A 13,711-nucleotide genomic window follows, 5' to 3' on the forward strand; every position below is an offset into this window, starting at 1 on the left:
TGTTTCTTGGTGTGTTTTAGGGCTTTGTACTGGATGGTTGTCTTGGTAAATGTGGTTCTTTAGCCACAGTTAGCACATGGTGCTAATGTGTGCAGTGATTAGTGGATTTGCTGCAGCTGAGTTGTGTCTTTATCTTGGCTGTAGTGAGTCTTTAGAGGTTTTTGGTGAGACACATTCTGTATTCTTGTTTGTGAACCAACGTTGGTTGTCCAGAAGGTAAGAGTTCCTGTCCTGATTCTCTGTTCTCAGAGGTTCTCTGGTAGGCTGCAGGAGACTTTAGTGTTTGGGTTGTGCTAGTTTGGTTTTTGTATGGTTTCATTTGGACGACTATCTTGAGGCCCCTCCATGTGGTTTAGTGAGGTTTTCTGCAACAGTTCTACAAAGCAACCTGCAGCAGAAGAGACTTTGAGAGTTTTTAGGAAGTTTTGGAGACGAGACTTTAGAGCAGCAGAAACATTTGTCAGCAGTTTGAGCAGGAGAAGGTGAGCTTCAGAGTAGAAATGAGATGGAAACCTTCTTGACCCGTGTGGTGAGGTCCTGTACCAAGAGTTTGAGCAGGTTGTGAAGAGTCTGTAGTTCTTTGGTCTGAAAGCACAAGAAGAGTCGACTCATTAAAGGAGAAAACAGGAGATATTGTTGGTTCTTCTGTCGCTCTGCAGTTTCCTTAGACTGAATATCAAGTTTATATTTTAAATGATTTACCATGTGAGCCCAAGAAGACTTCAATAAACTCCCTCCATCCTCTGGACACAACAGATTTAATTACGATGTTAAATTTTTTTTTTTTTTAAATATGTTTTTGAGGTTTAATCATAGTTTTAGCATAGTTTTTTCTCTTTGCTTGTTTAGTTTTGATATCTGTGTGAAAGGTGCTAAACAAATAAAGTTGAATTGATAAACTGAATAATTGACTAACTCATGATTGTGACAACAGAAGTATTTTCATTGTGATTTAAGAGTTTGTTTCATTTTTAAGGTTGGGATTAAAATCTTGGCAGAAAAAAAAATTAAAGAAATAAACTACACAAAAAAAAGCAAGTAAATCAAAGGGGAAAAAAAACATTTAATACAATAAAACTTTTAAAAAGAAAATTAAATATCAAATACAATTAAATGATATTAAACAGACAAAATATTTAATTAGATAATTAAACAAGATACAAAACGTAATCATGAAATTAAAGTTTATTAAACATTAAAGATGAAATATTTTAGATAATTAAACATTAAAAAATACAATTAAACAAGAAGAATATTAAACATTTTTAAAAAATACAAAACATTTAATTAGATTATTAAACCTTTAAAAAGATGAAACATTTAATTAAAAAAATAAATGTTTAATTAGAAAATAAAATCTTAAAGACAATAAAACTTTAAATAGGAATTAAACAGAAAATACAATGAAGCATTTAAAAAGAAAATTAAACATTAAAAGGTGGTAAAACATTTAAAAAGAAAAACCTTAAAGATTTAATCGAAAAATTAAACATTGGGAAAGAAAAGGAAATTTTTCAAACAAGCCGAATAAACATTTGAAAAAACAATTAAACATTAAAAAGACAAAACATTTGGAAATCAAATCAGACATTAGAAAAGAATAAAAGGTGAGAAACAAGCAAAACTAAACATTTAAGAAGAATCAAACTAAAGACAAAACATTTGAAAAGACACCAGTTAGACTTTAGAAGATCAAATTAAGGGACAATAAAACGATCAAAAAGAGCAAAAACAGATAAAAGTCTTAAGGTGTTTTCTAGTCTGAAATGAAAACATCAAGTTGTTTCTTCGAACATTTCCTCTTTCTATGTTCTTGGTTTGATTGTGGACAGATTTACTAAGAGCTCATTTAAGAAAACTGCTTTCCAGATAAAGTCTACTAGTAGTTGAAGGCATTGATCAAACTAATGTTACCTTCTGATCTACACAAACTTTACTGTTCAGTGAAGAGAATCAAAGTTTGTTGAGGATTTCTAAAAAACCCACAGGTGAAGGTCTGAGAAGAACTCAGATAGATGGTCTAAATGTGAAATCAAGACTCATGGTCACAAGTTTTAAGGCTTCTGTTAACCAGAAAGTTCAAACTAACAGAGAAGTACTGAGAAACTTTTAAAACTTCAGTCCTCAGAGTGTCTGACGGTTCAAACTAACAGAGAAGTACTGAGAAACTTTTAAAATTTCTGTCCTCAGACTGTCTGAAGGTTCAATCTAACAGAGAACTACTCAGGAACTTAGAGGATTTCAGTCCTTGGACTGTCTGAAGGTTCAAACTAACAGAGAACTACTCAGGAACTTAGAAAATTTCAGTCCTCAGACTGTCTGAAGGTTCAAACTAACAGAGAACTACTGTGGAACTTAGAAAATTTCAGCCCTCAGACTGTGTGAAAGCTCAGGTCCTGAGGACTCGGGAGGTGTGGAGGCTTTGGAAAGTCTTGGAACTGAGGGTTCCACCCTCCAGCACAAAGGCTGAAGTCCAACCTCCTGAGAAAAACGGTCGAGTCGAGACTTGAGTTAAAAAAAAAACTCGAAAATGACAAAAAATAGATGATAAATGCGCAAAAAAAAGAAGATTTAGTATCTGAGCAAATAGCTCAGGAGGATAAGAGGAGAACCTACAGAGCGGAGGGTCGCAGGTTCAAGACCCACCACTGGCACTTTTCTTTCTTTGTCTTTGTCAGAATTTTGAGAAAATTTAAGAAGTGTCTGGTCTTGAACCAGCGACCTGCAGCTCCATAGGTAAATCCTTAACTCACTGAGCTACAGATCAGATGAAAAGAAATGATTTCGTCGTCCCTTTGACATCGTAGTTCCTCAAGTGACCACATGGGTGGAGCCAAGGCGGAGTCTGGGAGGAGCCGGGGCGGAGAGTAGGCGGGGAGGTGGGTGGCGGCCTCCCCCCTCTACTCCCCCACCTTCCCCCGCCCGACGAGTTCTTCGAGTCTCCACGAGTTCTTCGAGTCTTGACAGGTTTTCCCGAGTTTCTGGAGTTTCCACGAGGTCGGAGGCAGAACAAGTTGTCATGAAGAGATGTTGAAGTCGGCCAGGATGGAGTGACTTTTTACAGTGACTTGAAGGACGACGACTAGAAGAGCAGGTCTTTAATCACCATCCATAAAATCCATGGAGTTGCTCCAGAGAAATTAAGGGAGGTCAACTTTTATCAACCTCCATCCACATGTTCAACTTGATATCTTTACTTTGACATTTTTAGCACCACAAACCTTTAGTAGCACACTTTATCATCATTTATTAGGACTTTAATGGAATCCACCAGCAGATATACTTTTTGTTGACAAACTTTATTCTTGTCATCGTGGGACTGCAGTATTTAAAACTGCTCCTTCTATTTGACCTCATGTTTATTAGTTTTAGTGGAGAAAGTCATTTTAGTTGTCCATTAATCTCTTAAAAACCAAATAATAAATTGGATTAGTCAAGAGGTTAAAATTTCTTACTTTGTCATATTTTAAATATGACAAAAAATATAAAAATAAAGTGTCTTGAGACAATTTGACCTGTAATTTGTCGTTATATAAATAAAATTGAATTCAAATCGTATGTATCTTGTAATGGAGTAATTCAGCCATATATGTTGGAAAACACATTTTCTTTGTCCATTAATCTGTTGATTGTTTTCTCCACTAATTCATTTCTTGTTTTGGTTTATAAAATGTCAAACCCAAATATATTAAGTTTACTGTCATAAAAAACAAAAAGATTTACATTCATGATGCAGGAATCAGGCAGTTTTTCACTTTTTTTTATCTTAGTTTAGTCAGAAAGATAGTTGATAATGTGTGAATTGTTGCAGCTTGTGAGCCGTACAAGGTTTTAATCTTTGGGGCCGAGTGTCAGAAAACATTTAGAAACCAACATCAACAAAACACTCAACAAAGATTTGAACATCATTTGCATGACAATGTCAAATTAAAGGACATTTATTTCCAACGTAAATGTGTGATATTCATCCTCTGGAGCTTTCTCTTCACATCGTCTTCCACCTGGACTATTTGGTCAGGAGCATGTGCAACAAACATTTGAAAAACTGCACTTTAACATCAATGAATGACACTGAAGTTTAATCTCTACAAAAATGAGACTGAGTCTGGATGTGCTGCTCTGTCATTAACTCCTAAGTTTAGGGAAAGTTAAAACAAAAGAAGACAGTTCAGATAAGACGTGAGAATGAGCTTATTTTGAACAAACATCTCAGACTTTCTGAGCTTCAGCAAATCTAGCAAGATATTTTAACAACAAGCAACTCAAGAGATCCGAGGTTGGAGAGAGTTAGCTTTAGCTGAGCCAAAGAACATGTGGGACGCTAACCTAGCAAACATTTCAGACTTTTCTCTGTGAATTCAGAGAAATAATTTCCTATTTAATGACAGAGCTACACATCTTAACTCAGTCTCATTAAAACAGACTCTAATTCAGTGTTATCCATCCATATTAAAGTGCAGTTACCCAAAATGTTTGTTGCATGAGCTCCAACAAAACCTGTCCAGGTAGAAGGCCACTTTGACAAACAGGAAGTGGAAGATTCCAAGCAGATTTATAGAAGGGGGAACCGGACTGTACTAAGTGTGGTCGAGTATAGAGGGGTGTTTTGTGGGTTTTAAGGCTGATAATGATTATTAGTGAAACATTTAGAGTATATTCATTTGGATATTCATTTGCAGTAAATGAAAGTATTTATAATCTTGGAGTTAAACTTACAAGAACACAAACTTTAACAGAAAACTTTGTTGATACGTTTTTGTTTTGTTTACAGTTGTTAAGTTAAAGGAGTTTTATTCGTGACGTATAACCAATCAAATCACTCCAGAAGACAGAGCGACCACAGGTAGATAAAGGTTCAGAGCCAAAGTAGCGTCATTTTTAAATTGATTTATTACCGTAAATCGGTAAAAAACAAAATACTGATAATCAGTAAATCAGTCAGCCCACAATTACTACAATTCTACAATGTATGTCTCTTTCCTTTGACTTGTTATTTGTACAATATACGATGTATATGATGGCGTTTTTTCATACCAAAGGCTATACTATGATGTTTTCTAAGAGACATACCATGCTACTCTGTTTGTTCTGGCCCTGGGCCACTGCACTCCTCCTCTGTTGTTTTCTGGATTGTACTCAGCTGCATGCCTTCGTCCACCCGGCCTCCGTTGACTCGTCCCGCCTGCCGTCTCTGGAGCTGAAGCTGGATTGGAACAGACCAAAGTACAGTCCAATCACGATGCCAGCTGCCTCTCAAAAGGCTCCTTCATCTGGCAGGTGGCGGCACTTCTTCTGAGGGGAAGCTGAGCTGGCCCGGCAGAACTTTGGAGATGTGTTCCAGTGGTTGGTGGATGTGTGGGGAGATAGAGAGGGACCTTTGACTTGTTCAGAAAGGAAAACAGGGAACCCATTGGTAGTTTTAGTTTAGGGTGCTACTGTGGTGTGTTTTTGGGTTTTAAGAGGTGAACAGGAAGAGGTTTTTTTGTATTGATTATCTTTTACTTTGTTCCTGGTTGGAATGCCCATCAATGTCAACATGAAGTTCACTTTTAGTTCTGTTTATTTATTTTTATTTTACTAACACCCATTTGCTTTTAACCCCCTCACATGTTGTGTTGTTGTAAACTTCTTCTTTCAAATAAATACTCCTCCAACCCTCTGGAAAGCAGCGTTTGGACTGTTTTTGTGTTGCTCCTCACCTACTTCAGACAGCCAGGACAAAACGTTTTGTGGACTAAAGGCTACACAATGATGGTTTTTGAGAGACATGCTATACTATGACGTTTTTTGAACCAAAGGCTATACTATGACAATTTTTGGGCCACATGCTATACTATGACGTTTTTTGGATGACATGCTATGCTGTGACGTTTTGTTGAATGACATGCTATACTATGATGTTTTTAGAGCAACATGCTATACTATGACGTTTTTAGAGCGACATGCTATACTATGACGTTTTTAGAGCGACATGCTATACTATGACGTATTCAGAGCGACATGCTATACTATGACTTTTTTTGGGGGACATGCTATACTATGACGTTTTTAGAGAGACATACTATACTATGACGTTTTTTGGGCGACATGCTATACTATGACTTTTTTGAGCCACATGCTATACTATGACATTTTTTTACACAGCACTTATGCAAAAAAAGATTACCTTCAAATGCTCTACTGTCTTTAAAGACAGCTTTTCCAAGTAGATGGAAGAATTCTCGTCTGGGGCCTCCAAGGTCTTCTGCATCCTCATTGGTGTCTTCACCGCTGGCAAAAGTGACATACAGCATGTCTGTGCTGTCAGCGAATCTACGCCTGCTAAACTGTCGGAGGGCAGTTGTCCACACATTCCCTCGGCTCATGTAGATTGGTCTGTAGGCTGTTGTGACCACCCTCTCACTATGTGCCCATACTATTCCTATGATTTCTTCTTTGGTCAAAGTTCTCGCAGACCTTCAAAACAAAACTACTAAATATACATTTTGACAAACCTGATGCTGCTTTTAAAACATTCAACACATCTGAATTATATGCTATATGCCTATATGCTGAAATTCAGTGATGTGGAGGCTTTTGTATCACACAGAATGTAAATATATGCCATCCAAGGGAAAAAAAATCCACATCACTGTTTACATAAACCTATTTTGACCAATGTTGAACTTCAAAATTAATAAAAAAAAATTAATTCTATCAAGTGCGTCTTTAATCAATCCTAGGCTTAATTCAATTTGCCAACAGGTATCCTGATTTGCACAAAACCCATCAACCTGTTCTCATTTCCAGTGTGTCCTACATTACGTTATTTGGCCACATATGACAGCTTTACTTACCGATCTTAGTGACGTGGTGGTCGCAGCAAAGCTTGAAGTACGTGAGGGCCCGGCCAGAGGTATCTGTGGTGTGGAAACCTGAAACAAAGGGCCATATTTTAAATGTCAGATGTGGCGGAAAAGCCCCTGTCCCTAACACAGGGTAGGTAGACTGGTTAAAGACTGGGCAAAAGTAATTATCCAATTTTAAGTAGTTAATTACTTACGAACCTATAAAACAATGTTTCGGTTAATATCTCTTTCTACATTGTGTCTCAAGTCACTACACTCAAATCACTTCAAATAACTACACTAAATGTTGGCTTATCAATAAATGAATCAATTTCAAGATGACTTAGAAGTGGATCAGGGTTGATTTATTTTACAGATGGAAATAAAGATCTCTCATTAATCACTAAAGGTTTGCGTGTATAAAAACATACATATTACAACATATTAAATATATTTAATACCAACATATTTAAGATCTAACTATATGTAGCTTAACTCCTAGACTTGCGGCCTAAAGTGGAGGAATTTTAGACTTGTAAAGACCAGGTAAACCTTAGCTGGCAATCAAGCTAACGTTAGCTACTTGTAAATTACATTTTAACATGTTAATCACAGCCCAGCATGGTCACTGTTGCTACTGGTACCCACTAAGCAGTGATTAAATGAGCTTACGTTTTTCAAACAGCAATAGGAAATCTTTAATGTGAATCACATAACCTTTGCTAGCATCACACTGACGAAAGGTAACGTTAGCCTGTCGGTCTGGCTAATTAAGTTAACAGTAACTCTGTCCAGAATGAGTTAATGAGTTGAAATTCAACCGCTTCACTTACCGTTTGTGGTGTGGACTGCGCCGGTGGAGCGACACCCTGAAGTGCAGCCCGTACACCGGCCATAACCGCCCTCTCGAGTTGGTCTGATTGGAGCGAGCCCGCCATGTCTGCATCTTCCCCTCGCATCACCCTGAGCCGCAGCCGGAGGTGTGGGCGGGGCTTCGTGATCTGAGGCTCCGGCAAGGGGCGTGGAAGACAGGCGTTAACCTGCCTAATTTGCATAATTTCTAAACATTTAGCTTTACACTTGGCGAACGATTTAAGATTTAGATTTAATATTTAGATTTAGCATTTAGATTTATTGAAACATGAGCTATATATATATATATATATATATATATATATATATATATACATACATATATATATATATATATATATATATATATATATATATATATATATATATATATATATATATATATATATATATAAAGCCTATATATTATAATATTTTTTTTACCTTTGGGGTTTCCTTAAATGACAACAAACCAGCCTCACCTGACTAAAAAGCTGATTTCTGCTCTCAGTGTTAACAATAAAAACAAACCAGCTGTGGTCTCACTCATTTAGATTTAATATTTAGATTTATTGAAACATGATATATATATATATATATATATATATATATATATATATATATATATATATATATATATACACATATATATAGTTTAGTTTAGTATATATGTGTGTATATATATATATATATATATATACACATACACACATATATATATATATATATATATACATATATATATATGTTTTTTTTTTAAAATCTATATTATAATATTTTTTTTACCTTGGGTTTCCTTAAATGACAACAAACCAGCCTCACCTGACTGTAAAAAGCTGATTTCTGTTCTCAGTGTTAACAATAAAAACAAACCAGCTGTGGTCTCACTGACCTTGTAGGTACTTTCTGTCAGCTTGCTCACATCATCCGGACCCCGAGACATGACTGCAGGTTGTTTATTCAGCCCAGAAATAGAAAAAAAAGCTTCAACAATTCAAAAAAAGAATAATAAAAAACAAAACAAAAAGAGAAATAAAAAATCTGGTGTGTGGTATTAATCCAGATACTCCCTCAGTCCCAGTAGTAAATCCCAGAGCCGCTGCTGCTCCCAGACTCCGCTCATGTGGCCACAGAGACGCTCAGCAGCACGGAGGACGGGACACCAGGAATGTATTAATGATAGGGGAAGTAGCTCAAACTAGAGACAGAGGGGTAACTTTAACCTGTTTAGAAAGAGAGGTAAGTAAAGCTTTTGGTTAGTTACTGTAGTAACGGACTCCATGAATGTAACCTGGCCGGGACCAGGTTTATCTCTGTAAACATTGAGTTACTCTCTGTCTTTGGCCTTTTTCAGCCACATATGTTATTTGATTTTGTCATTCATTCAGTCAGCAGGTGAGTTCTTGTGAAGCCTAGTTCTGCTGTGTGTCTTAATGTCATGTCCTTTGATTAATGGTGCAGTGGATGAAGGAGCAGCATTATTGTGCAGAGAATTAAATATTTTTTGGGTGATTGTTATCAGACTGTGCACAGATGTTGCATTTCTGGATAGTTGTCTTTTAGAGTGGTACTGTTTTACATCACAGTTCATAATCTACATCCACAACGTAATCTGTCCTTACATTTGTGACATTACCAACTGCAGTTATGCTCTGACATCCCTGCAGATATTGTGTGTTGCACTGTGGTTCTTTGCAAATGGAAGTGTTTCCGTATAATGCCTGAGGTGCAGAGCACTTTCGTAAGGCAACTGTGTGTAGGAGAGGCAGGAAAGTGTGCTTGGCATTGAAAGGGTTTTTACTCGTCTTTGTGGTATTCCCTGGACATAAACCTGTCAGAGCCATCAAGGAGGAGTTTCACAGGATTGCAGATCAATGATGTAGAGATGTGTTAAATTAATGTTACATTATATTGTGTTAATGACATAATGTTGCAATGTCAGATTGGGATTAGTAATTTTAACATCTTTTAGGATTTGTCAGTGTGATTGGCTACATAGATGGCACACACATCCCCATCACAGTTGCCTGACATACTGAAGCTGATTATGTGAGCAGGAAGTGCATTCACAGCATAAATGTGCAGGTAGGCTGCAGTTAGATTGAGTACAGTTTCAAAATGTTAAAGGCTGCATTATAGTTCAACATGTGTTATTCTGTGCACTGTCAAGATCATATGTGATGCTGCATATATTATTTCTGGTGTGGAGGTCAAGTGGTCTGGTTTTGTTCATGGCTTGAGGATTTGTGATGAGTTTAAGTTGAGCAATAGACTGCAATGTGCTAAGCTGCCTAAAGATTTTAACAATATGATTGATTTGTCTATGTTCTTCAATATAGTCTAATGTATCCAGTGTACATTACAGGAGAGTTTGATGGTCTTTTGGTGGGTGATAGAGGTTACCATGTCCAGCCAGAGTGATGATCTTGTAATTTGACCCCCAACAGAACTTCAACCAGGCTCACTGTAGGACAAGAGCACAAGTGTAGATGATCGTAGGTTTGGTGAAAGCTCATTTATAGTGTCTATGTCACCTCAGGGTCATTCTTGAGAGGGCCTGTGATATTCTTGTGGCCCGTGTTGTTTTTCCTTGTGTTGCTGCAAGTAGAGGAGAGCAACACTTTGCAGTTTAATTTGAAGATGTAGGTGATGACCTTTTTTTTATTTCATACAAATGAAAGAGCTAGTTTAGTTTGTTTTTCCAATAGTTTACATAATTCAACTGTGAACATGCAGTCATGTCTAAGTTGTGTTGCAGTGTTTACATTCGTAGATCTGGCCTTGTAATATGGTGGTTGAAGTATTGCATATATTTATTTGTGGTCTGTGATTGATTTTGAGTAAGTGGTTTGTAAATTTGTGTTAGTGATAACTGAAAATATATAGAGGCAATTAAAGTATGGAGTTGTACATGAATGTCACAGGATGAAGCTGTAGTTTTCTGCAGAAACAAGATCTTGATTAAAGGATAGGGTTTATTTTGTTGTCGGGTCAACCTATGAGAAGTGGGTAAAAGACAACAAATAAATATGTAATATTAAATCACATCCATGTGTGTTTTAATAATGAAAGCTTCCTTTGGTAATGTAATAGCATATAGAGTTTATGCAGTATATGGTGCAACTTTCAAATCTGAAACAGTAATGAAAGGTTTACAAATTATTTGCAAGGTATTAATAAGACATTATGTAAGACATAGCATTTTTATATATTGTTTTACAAATTTTATTAATGACAATTACTAGTAGTAGATGTCTAGCTGTCAGTGCCACAGGCAGGCAGACAGACAGACTCACCGGTGTATAGCTACTTAAAATTCAGTCAAAGGTTCCAGGTGCCCACCTTTCCAGCCTGCAGAGAAGACTCAATGAACACAGTGGAGGTAATAGAACAACCACAATTTGTCTTCCAGTCTATCCAGTGATAAATACGTCTTACCTGTTTGCCACGTACGCTTCTCTCCCACAGGATTGCACCTAAATGAAATAACGGAACAGGTTACCATCAAACAGTTTCCCCCCCACTACATTATTGTGGTTTCAACTTACACATTGACTTGGGCAGCAATGTTCTCCCACGCCGTTTCCCTCTCGTTTACAGCTGCAGCGGTGTTGCACTTCTTTCTAAGAACGTGTTCAAAGTCGCTATATAAGCGCATTAAGATTTCCAATTCAAACTGTATCGTCCTCTGCTTACCCGTTGCCATGGTGACTCGTCGAATCGGCGCTCCATTGATACTGGCTTTTCAGAGCTGTGGTGCACATGCTTAACTCCGGGGGAAACTACTCCGACTTGATTTAACCAACAACAGTTTGTTGAACCTGCTTCGTGAAACGGACCCCAGCAGACAAACTAAACCACAACTAACACTAAAAGAAACTACACTACCAAACCTACAAAAACCACAAAACCAAACCTACAAAAACCACAAAACCAAACCTACAAAAACCACAAAACCAAACAGGAATAACCTGAACCAAACAACACAGCAATGTACTTACAAAAACCAGGGGAAAACAGAGCTAAAGGCTAGGCAGGCTAGGAAAACCCAGAAGCTAGTGGGGAAACAAAACTGGCAGACTGAAGACTGGGGAGCATCCAAAAACAGACAGGAGTTGAACAGAGTCCACAAGAGCGAAATCCAGGACAGCAAAATCAGTTGAGTCCAAGAGGCTGAAGCTGACAAGCAGTAGAAGGCTTGGTGGGGAAACCCACAATCCAGGAATGCAGCAGAAACCATGGAGGGATGTGAGCCGATGATCCGGCGAGGAGTGAATGGAAGCACAGAGCTTAAATACTGGAGGTGAGGTTGAGAACAGTCAATGGAGTGAACTAATTACTGCAGGTGACACTCATTACAGTAATCAGCAAATAGAGTGCAGGCAGGTGAAGCAACTTAACTCTGTCTGTCATCTGTCCTCGTTCCTGTCTCTTGCTCTCCCTGCTTCACCTGTCTGCACTCAGCTGATTACTGCAGGTGACTCACATTGCAGTAATCAGCTCACCTGCCCTCAATATCACCTGCTCACTATTTAAACTCTGCTTAGTGACTCTTTGCCTGTTTGACCATAAACTACTGGACGCCTGCTTCCCTCCAGGCTCTGATTCCCACAAAGACTCACATGGCTTCACACGCTCTGCTCCCTCATGGACTCTGCTTCCCCACTTCTGGACTCCTTTTTCCCCAACCTGTTTTCTCCGTCTTCTCGCCCTTTTGTTTGTTACTTGACCTTACATTCTGCCGAGCAAGCAGCTACACATAAAATCTACTACAGAGCACTGAGGTCAAAACACTTTTAAATATGAAGCAACTATGCTGATTAGATCACACTTTTAAGTATATTTACATTTACCTATGTTAATAATGTCTTTAAATTGTACGTAACTGAAATTATGTTTTCAATGTACTGTTGAGCAACTTAATCATGTCTTAAAATGTGTTCTTGGGTAAACTAGCCCCTTTTAAACTATTCTTCATAACCACTAGGTAGAATCAGTTTTTCATTTCAAGTCTTTTCTTGGATGAGAGTGGCGTTACTAACCTTTAAATAGCATTGAAATAATTTGACACTTCAAAAGAAGTGGTTTTAAGATATACTGATGTAACATTTTGACTCCTGTAAATGTTTCTAAGGCTATACATTCACAAGCTACAACGTCATCCCTTAATTTGAACACAAAATAAATGCTGTTTTAAAATAATACTGTAATCAGTAAGAAGCTCCCTGTGGACATCAATTGTTTTGAACACTCTAAAAAAATTACATTTTCAAACAGCAGATTGCTCAAAATAATGTACAAGTTTTAAAAAATGAACCTTTACTTTTCATTACACTATATGTACATATTCTAATAACTTTGCACCCTCATATACAAGAAATTTTGGGAATATATATATATATATATATATATATATATATACATATATATACATATATATATATATATATATATATATGTATATATATGTATATATATGTATATATATGTATATATATATATATATGTATATGTATATATATGTATATATATGTATATATATATATATGTATATATATATATATATATATATATATATATATATATATATATATATATATATTCTTTTTTTCCCCTAGTTCATTCATGGCGCAGGTGTTCTTCCACACTATTCACTAATCAGTGAACGCTGTTCCAGCTTCCATGCTACTATGTACTGAACTGTTTCAAGAGCCTATTTGCACAGTCTGCACCTGAGGCCCTGTCTGCTATGGTAGACCCAGTGTTGCCCTGGATTACCTTATCTTTTAGTAATTTTTTATTCACACTATAAGCTTTCTAAGTAAACTTCATTAATATATCAAAATAAAACTTGAAGTAAATTAAGTTAATGGTGTTCTGTAGCGTTTTTTCTTTTAAAATCTAGATTTTGTTATTCTAAAAAGTTGGCATACTATTTATCTTTATGTTTTGTTATTATTATTATTATTATTATTATTATTATTATTATTATTATTATTATTATTATTATTATTATTATTATTATTATTATT

The 13,711-nt window shown here is 36.5% G+C and overlaps 1 long non-coding RNA gene across 11 annotated transcripts; it reads right to left on the reverse strand.

The window, feature by feature from the left end:
• Positions 1 to 4,872: 4,872 nt before the first annotated feature.
• LOC129347479 (uncharacterized) lies at positions 4,873 to 12,270 on the reverse strand. 11 transcript variants are annotated; one of them, XR_008599608.1, is made up of 10 exons: positions 11,619 to 12,270; positions 11,228 to 11,572; positions 11,118 to 11,155; positions 10,976 to 11,030; positions 10,083 to 10,143; positions 8,572 to 8,902; positions 7,661 to 7,871; positions 6,837 to 6,914; positions 6,167 to 6,456; positions 4,873 to 5,381 (listed from the first exon to the last, which is right to left on the reverse strand). It is a non-coding gene; the product is annotated as an uncharacterized LOC129347479 (long non-coding RNA). The 11 variants fall into 11 exon arrangements; XR_008599607.1 differs by having other exon boundaries at positions 11,228 to 11,302; positions 11,376 to 12,270; XR_008599613.1 differs by adding an exon at positions 10,214 to 10,277 and having other exon boundaries at positions 11,228 to 12,270.
• Positions 12,271 to 13,711: the final 1,441 nt, after the last annotated feature.

This window comes from Amphiprion ocellaris, chromosome 18 (assembly GCF_022539595.1).
Source record: "Amphiprion ocellaris isolate individual 3 ecotype Okinawa chromosome 18, ASM2253959v1, whole genome shotgun sequence".
Lineage (NCBI taxonomy): Eukaryota > Metazoa > Chordata > Actinopteri > Pomacentridae > Amphiprion > Amphiprion ocellaris.